Below are 15025 nucleotides of genomic sequence, written 5' to 3'. Positions count from 1 at the left end.
ATGGATGCCTATTGACTCTACCAAGTTATTCTCTGTAGAGACATGCTTGCCTTCCCATTCTCCTCTGCCTCCTTCTCACTCATGAGATGTCCTCATTCCTTCTTATAAAATCTTGGCTTGGCCTTAATGTCTGGAGCTAGCTGAGCAAACAGAGTGCCCTTAATTCTGTGTTCCTATTACTCGGATTTCACATGAGGGAATTCACTTTTATTGAGACCATAAATATTGCATCCCCACCTCTCTGGAGTCCTTTCATCTGCCCAAGGCCTCCTGCTTCGAAGTCACTTAAGGTCACTGCATCTGGAAATAGGAAGCAGACTATGGGATTGCAGCTGCCAGGGATTGTCTTCTCAGGTAGCAGCACCATCTCAGCCATTGTTTGCCTACCTTTTGCCACATTGTCTCAGAATCCTGGCCATGAATCTCCCATGTGAGAAGGAACATTTGTTTTGATCATTGCCATCCAGAGTTAGATCAGGCACTGAGATGAATGTTAGGGAAGTGTAGACCAGTTGCACTCCTGGAAACCAGGTGTATTCAGTTGATAGGGTTCAGTAAATAGTAAATTGTCTACATCCCACCTGTGTGAACTGTTGCTAGTCCTCTTATGACTCAGTTTCCTTATATACAAAGTAGAGATTGTAACACTTTCACTATATAACCAAGGAACAAATTCCTGTTGAAGTGTTTCAGAACCATAAAGTACCAAATAAATGTCTCCGCGTGATGGGTCACTGAGTTTCAATGAATTATCCCACCCTACTAAAATCCAGATAAAAATCTGTACCCCAAGATCTTAACTAGGCGAGAACTCAACCATTAATCAAAAACTTTGGACTAAGTATGAAAAATTCTTGAGGCTGGGAACAGGGTGAAGTGACACTTCCCAGGAAATGATTTGGATTGACCAAGGAAGAGTGAATATGCTCTGAGAGTCATCTCTAAAATCCTGGGCCAAGAGATGGGGAGAACACCCCAACTAAATCCTCGAAGCAGGATTGAGCACTGAAGGGGGAGGAACAGAATCTTGGTCTCTCTTGCCCAAAGGAGTGAGGAACTCCAGAACACTGGCATCCAGAGGACATTCTATTTTCCCACAGTCACCCTAGCAACATTCCCAGCTGGCATCAACACCTTTCCCTTGAGACAAGAACCAGCTGGACACAGATTCAAGGCTTCACGAAGATCTAAGCACAGCAGATGACCAAAGAGCAGCTCCATGAAGGCTCCAATCCAAGGACTCCTGGGAACTGAGTTATCCTATTACTTCACCCATGCTCTAAGCCTGAACCCACTTTCCCCTGGATGAGTAGTAATGAGAGAGAGTATCACTGCTTTAAGCCAATGTCATGGTAGGATGTTTGCATTTCCTATTGTGATGAGTTAATAGTTTATTTTGATTCTGTCTTTTACACACAAAGGTGGTGGCATTCATGGTCTGGTATTCAAATACTATCTTGGAGAGGCCTCAGGCTTCAACAAATTTCCCCAAATTATCTATTGCTAGAATTTAGAATTCTACCTTTATAAAGTCATTAGTTTGGCTTAAGGAATCAAAATGTACATCATCGTGTGTGTGTGTGTGTGTGTGTGTGTGTGTGTGTGTGATGGATGTTCAATGACTATCTATAATTAATTATTTTTTATGTACTATTATCTAGTTCTCTAGTCTTTCCTACTTATCACAGGAAGAGAAGAGAAATAAGAAATGCTCCCACTCTCGGGAGGAAGGATCATGGATGTCTAGTTTATAGGAAGAACTAGAAAGCAAAGCTGCATTTTAGAATACCAAAATATGGAGTGGGAGAGCCATTAATCTGACAGGTTGGGCCTGGCCTCTCTTTTTGGCCCTGCCTTTGGAGGCCAGGGATGATCTTCACTGGAAACATAAACTACAAATCCCAAATCCCACATGAGGAGAAAAGGGAAGGAAGGGCTTGGGAAGACTTCCCTCCACATATTTACACCATCTATTCCCACCTCCTCTTGGTCCAGCCACACTGGCCTCCTGGCTACTCCATGAATGAAGGAGACCCTCCCTCTCTCTGTGATGTTCCTCCTTCAGGACGTCTGCCTCTGGACCTCTCTGACTTCCTTGAAGTCCCAACTCAAATCCCACCTTCTGCAGGAAGTCCTGTCCTCCTAACCCCAGTGCTTTGTCTCTCTCACTTATATCTTTTTAGCCTGCTTTGAACCTGTTTATTTGTTATCTCCTCCATTGGACTGTGAGCTCCTTGAAGGCAGGAACAGTCTCTTGCATCTTTCTGTGTCCCCAGGTCTTAGCAAAGAGTCTGACTGGCAGCAGGTGATTAATACTGATTAATTATTAACTCACCGATTGGCAGAACAGCTTGAATGTTCTAACACCTGAGAGGAAGGAAAACAATCAGGGAAGGAAGCCAGGAAAAAAAGACTTTCTGACTTTGCTCTATTGACAAGTATGAAACTGTCTGTCTGTCTGGTCCTTCTAAATGAGAAGTCAAAGTTATCCCTCTCCCTACCTAATCCCCACTCCAGTCTGAAGGGTCTGGGGGGCTCATAAGTAGACTGTGGAGTTCAAGGAGGACACCTCTCTCTTCCCAGACCGAGGAGATAGGTGCCAGATAATCTGCTGAGACTCCCCAAACTTACTTCCCACTTGGGGCCTTGTGTATCAGTTCCTTTCCCTCTCCCCCCTTGAATAGATTTGAAATTTGTAGCTGAAATTTGAAAGAAACAAAGGGAATGTGGAAAATGAACATCTGGCCATGCATGGAGCAAAGAAAAAAAGATTTAATTTTCTGGACCATGGCTTATGATTTTAGAACAATAGGCCCCTGCCAAGGAATGGAGCCCATCTTGGGAAGATGAAGAAAAATGTGTTTTGCAAGGGAGAGTCAATGACCTGGACCAGAGAGTCTTGTACTGAAATTTGAGGGGGAGAGACAAACTCCCAGATAACGCCATAAAAACAGACTACCCAGCAGGACAGCTTAGAGAAAAATACCACGGTGGAGGAGGCAACCAATAATTCAGAGAGGAGCACAATAGCAAAGCTCAAGAATCATAAAGAAAAGTATGAGTATTTGGATATGCCAGTGTAAAGAAAGAAACTGAGATTTGAATAAAAAGAAAGGAACTGTCTCCTACATTTCACCAAGACAGTGGGATAAAGCCCAGGAATCGTGAACTGTAGTAGAAGATGGGATCATGTCTCTTTCAGAATAAAGAGCTTTCTGATAGCATGGGAAGCCAAGTACATTTTTGTCAAGTAAGTCCACATCTGTATATTAAATGTGGAATAATCAAATGTGGATAAAAGGATCGGGAATAACCTTTGTGAGACTGCAGAAGAGCTTACCGATGCAGGTGAAGGATACAGATAATACTCTCCTGATCCAGATACTGCAACTGTTACAATTATAAAAATGAAAAACTGCCCAGACTAATGCCATGAGCCTTGTTTGACTTAGAGGTCATTGCTATCTCTCTCTATCTCCATCTCTATCTCCATCTCCATCTCCATCTCCATCTCCATCTCCATCTCCATCTCCATCTCCATCTCCATCTCCATCTCCATCTCTATCATCTCTATCTCTATCTCTTATCTCTCTCTCTCTCTCTCTATCATCTGTATCTGTATCTCTCTCTCTATCTCTTCTATCTCTATCTCTATCTCTATCATCTCTCTCTCTCTCTCTCTCTCTCTATCTCTCTCTATCTCCCCTATCTCTACCTAGCTAGCTATCAATGGAGCTATATCCTTCTCTCCTCATCATGTCATCTCTCAGAAGATAGAAGAACAAAGGAGGGCTGGCCTCTTAGATTTAAATCCCACCAATAAGGTTGATTTAAAACAAAGGGAGTCATTGGAAAAATGAACTGGAGTTTCTACTAGCAGAGGAAGGGACTAGTGAACATAGTCATGGATGTATCCTATACTTCAGGGAAATAGATTTAATAAAATAATAAAAAGTTATTTCCCCACAGCTAAAGGAAACTTGAATAAAAGAAGATTCATGCTTTAATTATGATTATGTGATCACAAATTTCTCAATGAGTGATCCTGTGAAAAGAAGCATCGCTAAAGGAATAAATGTAACTTCATAGAGAACTCTTTGATGGTCCCTGGTTTTCAAAGGTGGATGAAACATGTCTACTGGTCACATAGCACCATATATCGAGATGGCCAGTCTATAGGTCTTCCCCATCAGGATATATCTCTGAGCAAATGATGCAGATGAAGAAGTTGGCCTCAGAATTAAACAAGAGGGAGGAAGAATCCTGGATTGCCTTTCTGAAGTCCATCATTTTAATTCCAGGATTCCGCCAATGTGACTGTGTGGAAGAGAAATATGGACCACAATAGCTTCTGGAGAATTAAACCTGAACATTACACAGAAGGCCTCAGAGAGACTTTTGTGGGTGGGAGGAAGTTTTGACATAGAGTCCATGAAAATCTCAGAAGATCAGGAATCTAATATGCCATCAAGGAATTGCATGACTGGAAGAGACAGACTGGGCTGATTGGGAGGCTGAAGGGTAACAGGAAAATGAAGGACATGAGTGGTCCATAGGTACCCTGAAATGTCAGAGGAAAGTGAGGAAGGCCTCTATGGACCATACTGGATGTATCACCAATGGAGAATCCATGGAAGAACATGTGGAGAAGAGTCAAGCTCATAAAATGGACAGATATACTTAACACTTAGCACAGAGCTTGTCACAAAGGCAATTATTGTTCTTTGTTTTTTTACGAGGACAATGACATTATGGTTAATCTTTTAATTCAAGGGTGAACTGAAATTAAATGAGGCCAAATTGTCCAAAGTCATCAGCCTCTTTTTTTCCTGATTCATCAAAGTCCAGTAGCAGGACAAAGGTTAAGAAGACTGGGATGCAGTGGATGACCTTGGCATCTTCAATGTCTGACCAAGCTCTAAGTCTCGCTCCACAGCTGCCATCTTGGTTGTTGAGACAAATCGCTTTCATCCTCCCCTTCTGCTGAGGGAAGAATTCACATGACTTGGAGTAGACATCCCCCTACCTCATCAATGGGTTTGAGATCTGGTGCTCACCCTTAATCTAGCCCATTTGTCAAGAAGTTTTAGCACTGCCCATTCTTCTTGGAGCCACAGGTGAGAGTTGAGGGAAAGTGGATACCAAAGGTAGATGAGTCACCCCAAGAAGGTCTCATCAAGCCCTTCTACCAGAGATGCTGGTCCTTCAGGAATACCTCTTACATCTCAGTAGGCATTTAATAAATAGTGATTGATAAACATAAATGAGTAGCAATCTGCCTTGCAGGGAATTTCCAAATCCACGCATTTACTCCTGACTTTCCTGGTTTCCTTCGAATCTTGACTTCCATAGGAAATCTTTCCCAACTCCTATTCATTTGAGTGCCTTCTCTCCCTTAATGATTCCCTCTTTATCTTGTCCATAGCTTGTTTGTAGTTGCTTGCTTGTTTTCTCCTCCATTAGATTGTGAGTTCTTTGAAGGCAGAGACTGGCTTTGGCCTTTTTTATTTTTGGACCCTCCTGCCACAGGAGATTAAATTGAAATGATGAGCATGCTATCAGACTGAAGAAGAGAAGACCTCGGTAGAGGCACCTTATGTGATTTAATGTGGTTTGCCTGGATGCTCTGCGCAGTGAAAGATTCTTAGAGCAAGAAGCCTGGGGGGACAGCCCAGACAAGCCATTTCACTATAGACAGGCACTGAGTTAAGAAACTAATAAAAGTAAGCAAGGATTCCCAAGCCCCTCTTTTAGGCTGAGGAGACCGAAGGCCAGAGACAGGAAATGACTGACTTGATTCCATTAATGCTCGTGGGTCAATGGTATGTAGCCAAGGAGAATCATGCCTTGGACCTGTGGCTTCTGGGTGCCATCTCCAGACTTGGAAGCCTCAGAGTGTTCTGTGTATAGGAAGGTCTCTGTGCCACAGGTCAGAGGAAAGTCACAAGCCATTCTAGGCTAATGGAAAAAGAGAAGAAAACTACAATAGCCAGGATCCATTTAGAACAAAAGACACTGAGTATAGACCAGGACCAATACAGGAAAATCATAGAGCAGGGGAGGTGTTCAAAAAATCATTTTGGAAGGAAGGAGAGTCAGAGGGAGGGAGGGAGGGAGGGAGGAAGGAAAGGAGGGAGGGTGGAAGGAAGAAGGAAGGAAGCAAGGAAGGAAGGAGGGAAAAAGCAGGGTGAGAGAGTGGGAGGGATGGAAAAGAGGGGAGAAAAGAAAGGAAAGGGGAAGAAAGTATAGCAAACAAATTTTCTGAGCCTCAGTTTCCTTTTCAGGAAAATGAGGAAAAAATATCTAAAATTCACTCCCCTTGACCCAGTTGGGGAGATTCTTAAATGAGCTCATGTTTGTAATGTGCTTTGCAAGCCTAACTCTTCAGCAGCAGTTCCTCCAGATGGAACCTTTATTATACTCACCTCCCCACTCCCACGGCCTACAGTTAAGCAATTAGTTAACAATACTTTCTTTTTCACCATGGAAATGCCCTTCTGGATCTCCGGGGTCCCATACAGCAGAAAGACAACTTGTTGATCCAGGGTGCTGTTCCCTCAGAGATCTGGAGTCCCCCAGGGTGTGTGTGTGTGTGTGTGTGTGTGTGTGTGTGTGTATGTATGTGTGTGCATACATTCCTTCTTTCCATCAGCACTGTGCCGATGCCCTCCAAGATCCTCATCCAATGCTCTGGTTGCAGGCAGATGTGGTCCTGAGCACCCAGAACATGGGTAAGTGGGGTTCTGCTGATATGGAAAGCTTTGGGTGTGGGCCTTGTAACATGGGATGTCTCCAGATTGACTGAGCTAAAGTGGAATAAACTCATGGACAGATTGGTCTCCTCTAATAGGCTAGGTCTCTGGAGGAGTCATCAGCAACCATGTGTTAGGGGATGTTTTTGAGACTGAAAGTGTGACGTTGAGAACCACAAGAAGGGAAGTGGGGAGGTCCAGGCCCAACTCTTGGTTTTGCTGCTAATTAGCAGTGACCTTTTGGACAAATCATTTCACTCTGGGACTCAGTTTCAACATTTGCAAAGTGAGGTCATTGGATTAGATGAAATCTAAGATTATTCATAGTTGTAAAATTTGACTTGGTATATCAGGCCTGAAATAAGATAGATGGGCGACAAGTGACCCAGGAGCTCTCAGTGGAGAGGAGAGCACAGTGGATTAGATTTTCTATCCTTGTATCATCATCAAGTCCAACACTCCATTTCACAGAGGAGAAAATTGAGGTGATAGATCCTTGGGGGAGAGGGATCTGAGCTGAGCCTTGAAGGGCAAGAATCAGGGAGAAGGACTTTCTCTGAACAAAGGCCTGGCGGTGGACATGAACACAGCATGTTGGAACCAGTGAGATCTGCCTGGTTGGAGCAGGTAAGAAATAGTCTGCCTGGCTCAATGGGGTGATTCCTTAGGAAGGACAAGGTCTCTGCACTAAGTGTGGGACCACTAGGAGCTTTACAAGGCATTTAGTCCAATCTTCCCACTACACAGGGGAAGACTGAGACTTGGGGATAGTGATGGAGGAGTGATCTCTCCAAGGTCAATCAACCAACCAACAATTATGGAACACCTTCTACCTCCCAAGCACTAGACTGGCCTCTGAACCCAGGTCACTTGGCTCCCCATCCAGTCTTCCCCCTACCACATTAGGCCTCACACTGCTTTATGAAGAATCCTCAAGAGCGTGGGGCACCAATGAAAACCCAGAACCATGAATGAGCCTTGAAATCCCATTGCTAAGAGACAGACCCTGCTGGGCAACAGACAACAGGTGGCATTGGCTTTGGCCCACCAGTAGCCAGGTTCCATTATTTATCAAGCAAATCCTTGCCATCACAAAGGGCCTTTTGCCTTGCTGTCTACAATCTTCTCTATAGTCAGTCTACAAGCATTTATTAAACCTCTACTATATGCTAAGGGCTGGGCTTGTTGTCAGAAAACTTTCAACCTAATGAGGAAGGGAAAGGAAAAACAGCTATGTAGAAAGGAGATATAGCATGCATTAGAGCTAATGTACTTCCATCAGGAAAGTTTGGGAAAGGCTTCCTATAGGAGAAGTTTTCTGGGACTTGCAGGAAGTCAGGGAAGCCAGGAGGTGGAGGGAAAGATGGAGAGAATTCCAAACAGAAAGAACACTGGAATACAGTGTTTGGCCCTTGGTGGGGCTGCTTAATAAATGATAGATTGCTTCAGTGGAGCCCAGATGAGTCAGGAGAAGCCTTAGATTCCCCTAAGTAGATGAGGCTAGGCTGGCAGCCCCCTAGGACACTCAAGAGAATGGAGAGGCCATGCTGGGTTACTCCTGGGTACTTCAAGAAACTAGGGACTTCTTTCCAATTAGAAGACCCCAGGATCTGCAGAGAGTCTAGGTGGAGACTGAGGAAGCTTCACCAACATGAAGAGGAAACCAGTCACCTGTCCCGAGAATGGGCAGGAGGCTAAGCATCTCTCCCCAGTAGGTACAGGAGGTCAAAGGTGGACCACCTGAAACATCACTCAGAGAGCCAAGTAGATACACGGAGCTGATTCTCAAAGTCCTGTGTGGAGCCTTCAGCCCTCAGTTTCCATCCCAATTCCTCCAGAGTCTCTGACCTAGCTTATTCCTTGTCCTAAAATTCTCCTTCTCCTTTCTTTCCCCTTCCTTTGGCTCCTACAGAACTCAATGGCCTAGACCTGAAGAAATTCCTTCCTTTTCTTCCCTCCTTCTCCCTCTTCCTTCCTCCTCTCTTCCTCCTTCCCTCTCTCCCCTCCTCTACTTCCTCTTTCTTTCCCCCTCTTCCTCCCTTCTCCTTTGATCTCCTCACCATCTAGAATATGGAGAAGTCAACATGCTGTCCTTGACTCCACTGGACAGATTAGGGTAATAGAGTCATATTCATTTTAATTTCTTTTTGAGGCAGTCAAGGTGAAGGGACTTGCTCAGGGTTAGCAGGTATCTGAGTCTGGATTTGAATTCAGGTCCTCCTGCCAAGCAGATCTAGTGGTACCTACTGCCCCAGAGAGGTGCATATTCAATTGGAATCATAGGCATGCCATTCTTTCCTTCATTCATTTCAGTCAGTCAATGAGTCAGCAAACATATTTCAGACACTATCCTAGGCACTGTAGGGGGAAAGAAAGCCCTGTCTTCCTTTCCATGTTGATCAGGTACCTATAATGGGCAATACCCTTTAGGGAGTAAAAGGTGCAGAAGGCATCTAACTTGCTCTCAATCATTAAATTTTACACCTTTTGGCACCTCTTTTTTAAAAAATTTATTTCTTTTCAGTTTTACAGTTTCCCCCCTAATCTCACTTCCCTCCCCGCCCCAAAAGGCATTGTTAGTCTTCACATTACTTCCATTTTATATGTTGATCTAAATTGAGTGTTTGGCACCTCTTAAGCAAAGAGCTTTTGGCGGGTTATCTTGGGAACGTCACCCCTATTTCAAATGTGGTTCCTATTAGAAAATGTGCCAAGGGTACCCCTACCCTTCCTTCCATCAAGACTTTGGAGAAGCGAGCCTCTGGGATTCTGGGGCTTTGAAAGGCAGCGAAAGTGATGATGTGGAAAGCGAGTCAGGAAGAACTGAGTTAGAATCCACCCTCAGATATTTTCTAGTTGTGTGACCCTGGGCAAGCCATGTCTGCCTCAGTTTCCTCATCTGCACCAACCTCCCAGAGTTATCACAAGGATCCCATGTGCTTAGCAGTGTCTGGCATATACAGTAGGTGATTAATAAGTGTGCATTCCCTTCCTCTTCTGTGAGGCACTCAGTTTCTTTCTGATCTAACTACTGGCTTCTTTGGCAGTGTTCCTCCAACCAGAAGCTGCCCCATGTGACTGGACACAAGCCCTTGTGGATCTTCTAGTGCCAACCTTGATTTAAGGTATTTATTTTCTCATCACCGACTTGCAGGCTGTCCTGCAGCAGAGTGTGACCTCCGGGCCAGCCCTGGCCATCAGCTGCCCCTCCTTGACTCCCAGAATCCCATATGCCATGCTCATCTGTCAGCAGCTGGGCTCCAATGAATGTGTTTGTGTCTCCCACAAAATTAAACTGTCTCTCAAGCATGGAGAAAGGAGTGTTGATTCTGGATGGCCTTCTTCCTGGGAAGTGGGAATGGGCACATTATTTGGACAGAGCTCTGGACATTGGCTGAATGGGTCACTTGGGAAGGCTCTGCCTTGTTTACTTTTGTCTTTTATGGAGGGAGCTGACTGCTGGACCTCAGGCACAAAGTTAGGTCCATGGACCCTTCAACTCAGACCAGGCTCTGAAAGGTGGAGCCACATGGGGATTTCTGGGTGTTTCAAAGGCCCAAACAATCAAGCCAGAGAGGGCAGTGGCATCCTGCTTTGGAAAAAAGCTTCCAGAGGTGGCCTGTTGACTTTGCTGGGGCTCCACTCACATCCTACTGAGCTGGAAAGCAAGTTTTCCAGTGTTGCCTCAGAGATAGCTGATGGACCAGGAGGCTGAAGACTTGGCACATCCTCAGAAAGAGGACTTGGAGGGGAAGTGGTTCTTTTCAGGTGCAGCAAATCCTGGAGATTATATTCTGTGGCATGGGGTTTGTGCGGTTGCCCTGTTAAGAGAGCCATAATAATGAGACTCCCCAATACTAATTTTTTCATAATAATCAGGAAAATTCAGAAATTTATACCGATGAATTGACACAGTGGCCCTACCACACTGGCGCCATCTCCAAATGATGGCCTATAACTAAAAACTCTAGCTTAGGATGCTCCATTTGAGGAACTCGGCTTCTTCAGTTCCCTTTCATAAACTCATCCATCGTCCAACGCCCCATCCATCAATCAGTGAAACCACAAACATCTAGTAGGTATCTGATCTGCTATATATGTCCCTATGGTAGACACTGGACACACAAGGTGCTGATCTGCTATATATGTCCCTATGGTAGACACTGGACACACAAGGTGCTCACACTCTCCCTTTGGCATCTCATACCCATGCTTCAACGAATTCAGGATTCAACTAATCTGGAAGTCCAATGGGATCCAGTGAGGCATTCTGCAACCTCCCCTCTGCTCACCTGTTCTCTGTGACTGGTTTATTTGTCCACAAAGTCAGCCACAAGATTTCAAAGTTTAATAACATGGTGCTCTCTCAGGACCATAGAACTGCAGGGATAGCAGTGATCAGGGCACTTTACCAATCTTCCCTTTAGGTCACATCCTTACCTGACTCTTGTGCTACAGTTAGATGGGTTTGAATCCCAACTTCTCCATTTCCTAGTCATAACCACAGTCCCCTCCTCTATGAAATGGGAATAATAAGAACAGTTCTCCCATGCCATTGTGAGGGCAGTGCCTTATTAAGAGCTTAATGAGCACATGATATAATTTTTATTATCTCCTGGTTCAGAAAGAATCAAAGAACCAGCCCCTCTAAGGTGCTTCCCTGGGCCAAGCCCTGAGCTGACCGACTCTTAAGCTCCAGGGGAGAAGAGGGTGCCCATGTGAACCCAGCATCAGGTCTCAGCAGTTCCCCTAATTTTTTTGCTTGGTCCTCCACTTCTGTTCATGAGTGTACTCTGAATGTGGGAGGCGGTCCCACAGAGACCAGTTCCAAGGAGCAGCAAATTCCTCTTCCTCCTCGATAGACAAGGCCTTAACTGGAAAGAGAAGAAAGCTGCCTCCTGTCCTTAGCCCTAGTGTTCTAGCTGGAACTGAGGGACCCCAATGGCTCCCCCCATTCTAAGCAACCAGACACATTCCCCTGCGAGCTGATAATTATTATATTGTCAAGCATAGTTAAACGGGCAGGCACTTAGGGGTCTCTGGCCTCATTAGTACCAACCCATCAATTGAACTAAACACATATGGTGTGCTTGTGGAAGCTCATTTTACACAATGGGAAGCCAGAGGAAGACTCAGCTTGGGAACCATTTTAAATTTTCTTCAAAAAGTAAAGAGTAGGGACTTGAGGAGACACCAATGGTGGAAACCAATGGATTCCAACAGTTTGACAGCTTTAGAATGATGAGTTACCAATGGGTCCCTGTTGAAATCGAACCACTCAGCCAGTAAGGGAAGCTTAGCAGCTCGTTCATGGTGTCGTAACCACTAATTTTCATGAAAGGAGTCAAAATGGAAGAGCTTTACATGATGTGCTCTAGGTCAGGGTGAACCCCCCATATCTCAGATTGACAGTCATTAGTTAACATCAGAAATTCTCCAAAAGCATTTCTCTAGAACCTTATTCTGCAGCTGCTTAGTTGGAAGTGTCAGAAACTGAATTTTCTTTTCACAAAGCCATTTTCTAGAAAGGTCCAAATAATTAAAATATGCCTTTGGTGCTCGTGTTAAAACTGAAAGTATTCAGGGGCGGCTAGGTGGCACAGTGAATAGAGCACCAGCCTTGGAGTCAGGAGTACCTGGGTTCAAATCCGACCTCAGACACTTAATAATTACCTAGCCATGTGACCTTGGGCAAGCCACTTAACCCCATTGCCTTTAAAAAGAAAAAAGAAAAAAAAACTGAAAGCATTCAAGTTACTGAAAACTGAGGAAATGATTTAAGTTGATGCTCAGAATTACTTAACATTTTATTTTGAAAATACATTGGCAGGGCTTTGATTTGTTTTGCCTCATATAGATTTGAATATCAGTCAAATAAGGAAGCAGGCTTTCACTTTTTTAATACCTGGTTTTATCGTATTAGAAATAATACAATTTTATGTTTTGTTGTAGTTAGACATTTTTGCTATATAAGAAATATTTTTATTTTGTTGTATTAGAACATAATGGTGTATTTTTATTGTATTAGAAATTTATTGTATTAAAATTTTACTGTATTAGAAATAATTTCAATAACTATCACATGCATTTTTAAAGTTTGCTGATTTTTTCTCTAATACATTCGATAAATAAAAATAGTCCCATTTTCATGATGAACTAAGTTAATCTGTTAGGCGAGTAATTGAATTCATATTTTATGTTTAAGAACAATTCACTACTGTTATATAGCAAGGCTGACTCAAGTGAGGATAGCTCATCTCCAGGGATCAGGGGAAATTATTTACAGTGCCCATGATGGCTTGTTGGTCTGGCTATAGGTTGCTCCAGGCATCTGATATTAATTAAATTTGGACAAAGAAATGTAAAGTTTGCATTGTCATACTATCTCTCAACACCCACCCAAACTCTATCATCACCAAACCACCACAGTAGAAACAATAACAATTCCTTAAGACACTCTTCTGTGATTCGTTTCCATGGCATATGAAGAGCACCTTGCTGCCCATCCCTGGACCATATTTATCAACTGCAAAGTGAGAGGCCAGACCAGAAGACCTAGACCCTCTAATCTCTAGATAGTCATCTGAACTTTATGACATTCCAAGCTTGTGTCGGGGTTGCTCTGAACTTGGTATCAAAGCTTGTGGGTTGATGTGCCAGCTGGGTCACATACTAGCTATGAAAGGTGCTTCTGAGTGACTCTGTGGAGGATTTCCTAATTAGCTGCTTTGGATCATTGTCAGTCAACACTTCCCAAGTCCAGGCAAAAGGAATGAGGCCCCACTTGACTTCCCAACAAGAGGTTTTGAGAAAGTGGGTCCAAAGGCCATGGGACTGGATGGATTAACTTTTAGGGCTGAACAGGGTTGAACTTGATGGATTCCATTGCAAGTGTGCAGGGTTCTCAGGACGGTCCCCCCACAATTCATTTGAGCCTTCCTCTTGTTCCCTACAAAGTGTGGGCATGCATGCTAACATCTCATTAAGTGGACAACTCACAATTCCTGGTTGGTTTTCAGTGACTGGCACTACTTGTGCCAGTGTATGGCTTGCAGGGAACCACCCACTGTACCCGAGGAAAATGCCCTTTTAGGATTCCTCCTCACTTTTCCTATTCAGAGGACAGAGAAGAGAGCAGCAGAAAAGACAGGCTTAAGGCAGAAGCATGAAGTCCTGTCACATGCTCCTGTACAAGTTATCAAAACGAATCAGTGAAATGATAGACATCGTTGGTAGGACACATAAATATCAAAGGGAAATGTCCCTGCTCTCCAGAAACTGAGATTTTTATTGAGTTCAGAGACCAGAGACCAGGACAAGAGATGGGTGCCCCAAGAAAGTCATAGAGTTCTTGCAGAGGCACAAGGTAGGAGCTGATGACCTTCCCACTCACATGCACTCATGACACGAGGGGACCTGGTGACCATTGCTTCTGAGGGTCAACTTCCTGTTTAGAAGGAGAAATGTTTACATTGTCTAGGCCTTGTGATCTTTGTTTTTTTAAAAGGGAAAGATGGCATTCTGGATAATTTTCTGTCACCCAGCTATGAAAACATTAGACAGACAAAGAAAACTAGAGACTAATCTCATTCATGATCATCAGCAGGCACAGCCAAGATGGCAGAGCAGGGGAGCCACCCAGCTGAACGCTCCCAGTGTTTCCCTCCAAATGTCTTTAAAGTAACATCTCAAATGAAATGTTGGCGTAACAAAGCCAACAAAAGGTCAGAATGAAGCAGTTTTCTAGCCTGAGAAAATTTGAGCAGTTAGCGGGAGAAAAATCTGTGACACCAGGGCGGAGGCCGGTCCAGAGGGCAAATCTGGCAGCCCCAGAGACAACAAAAGCATCCGCTTTGGGAGCTCTCCGAGGGGGTCCAGCCACTGGTCAGAAATTTTTTCTGGCACTGGCTACAGCTGGCACTGATTGGCAAATCTTCTGCCAGTATGCAGTTCTCAATTGCAGTTCCAGAGCAGAAAGGAGTGAGAAGTATGGGGGGTATAGGGGTCCTGGTCATAGTTCCAAGGCAGAAAGGAATGCTGGCCCTTGTGGATGCAGGGGGCCAAGGCTCTTCCCAGGTAAACATCAGGTCATTGATTAGGAGAGTAGGGACCAGACCTCTCCCTGGATCACACCACCTTGGTAACACTGGAAACTTGCAAAGTCCTAGAAACTAGTCTGAAAACAGCTTAGTCTGAAGCTTGGGCAATGCCTCCCACCCCCATGTGAGCAGAGCTCAACTTTAACATAAAATTCAAAGTCAGGAAATAGCCTA

At 44.2% G+C, this 15025-nt stretch overlaps 1 long non-coding RNA gene across 1 annotated transcript; it reads left to right on the top strand.

Annotated features, from left to right (window-relative positions):
- The first annotated feature begins 1109 nt into the window (after positions 1–1109).
- LOC141490229 (uncharacterized) lies at positions 1110–10064 on the top strand. Its single transcript, XR_012469101.1, has 3 exons — positions 1110–1352; positions 6653–6731; positions 9800–10064. It is a non-coding gene; the product is annotated as an uncharacterized LOC141490229 (long non-coding RNA).
- Positions 10065–15025: the final 4961 nt, after the last annotated feature.

This window comes from Macrotis lagotis, chromosome 5 (genome assembly GCF_037893015.1).
Source record: "Macrotis lagotis isolate mMagLag1 chromosome 5, bilby.v1.9.chrom.fasta, whole genome shotgun sequence".
Classification (NCBI taxonomy): Eukaryota; Metazoa; Chordata; class Mammalia; order Peramelemorphia; family Peramelidae; genus Macrotis; species Macrotis lagotis.
The sequence above is the reverse complement of the archived record's forward strand: the minus strand, read 5'-3'. Positions and strand labels throughout refer to the sequence as shown.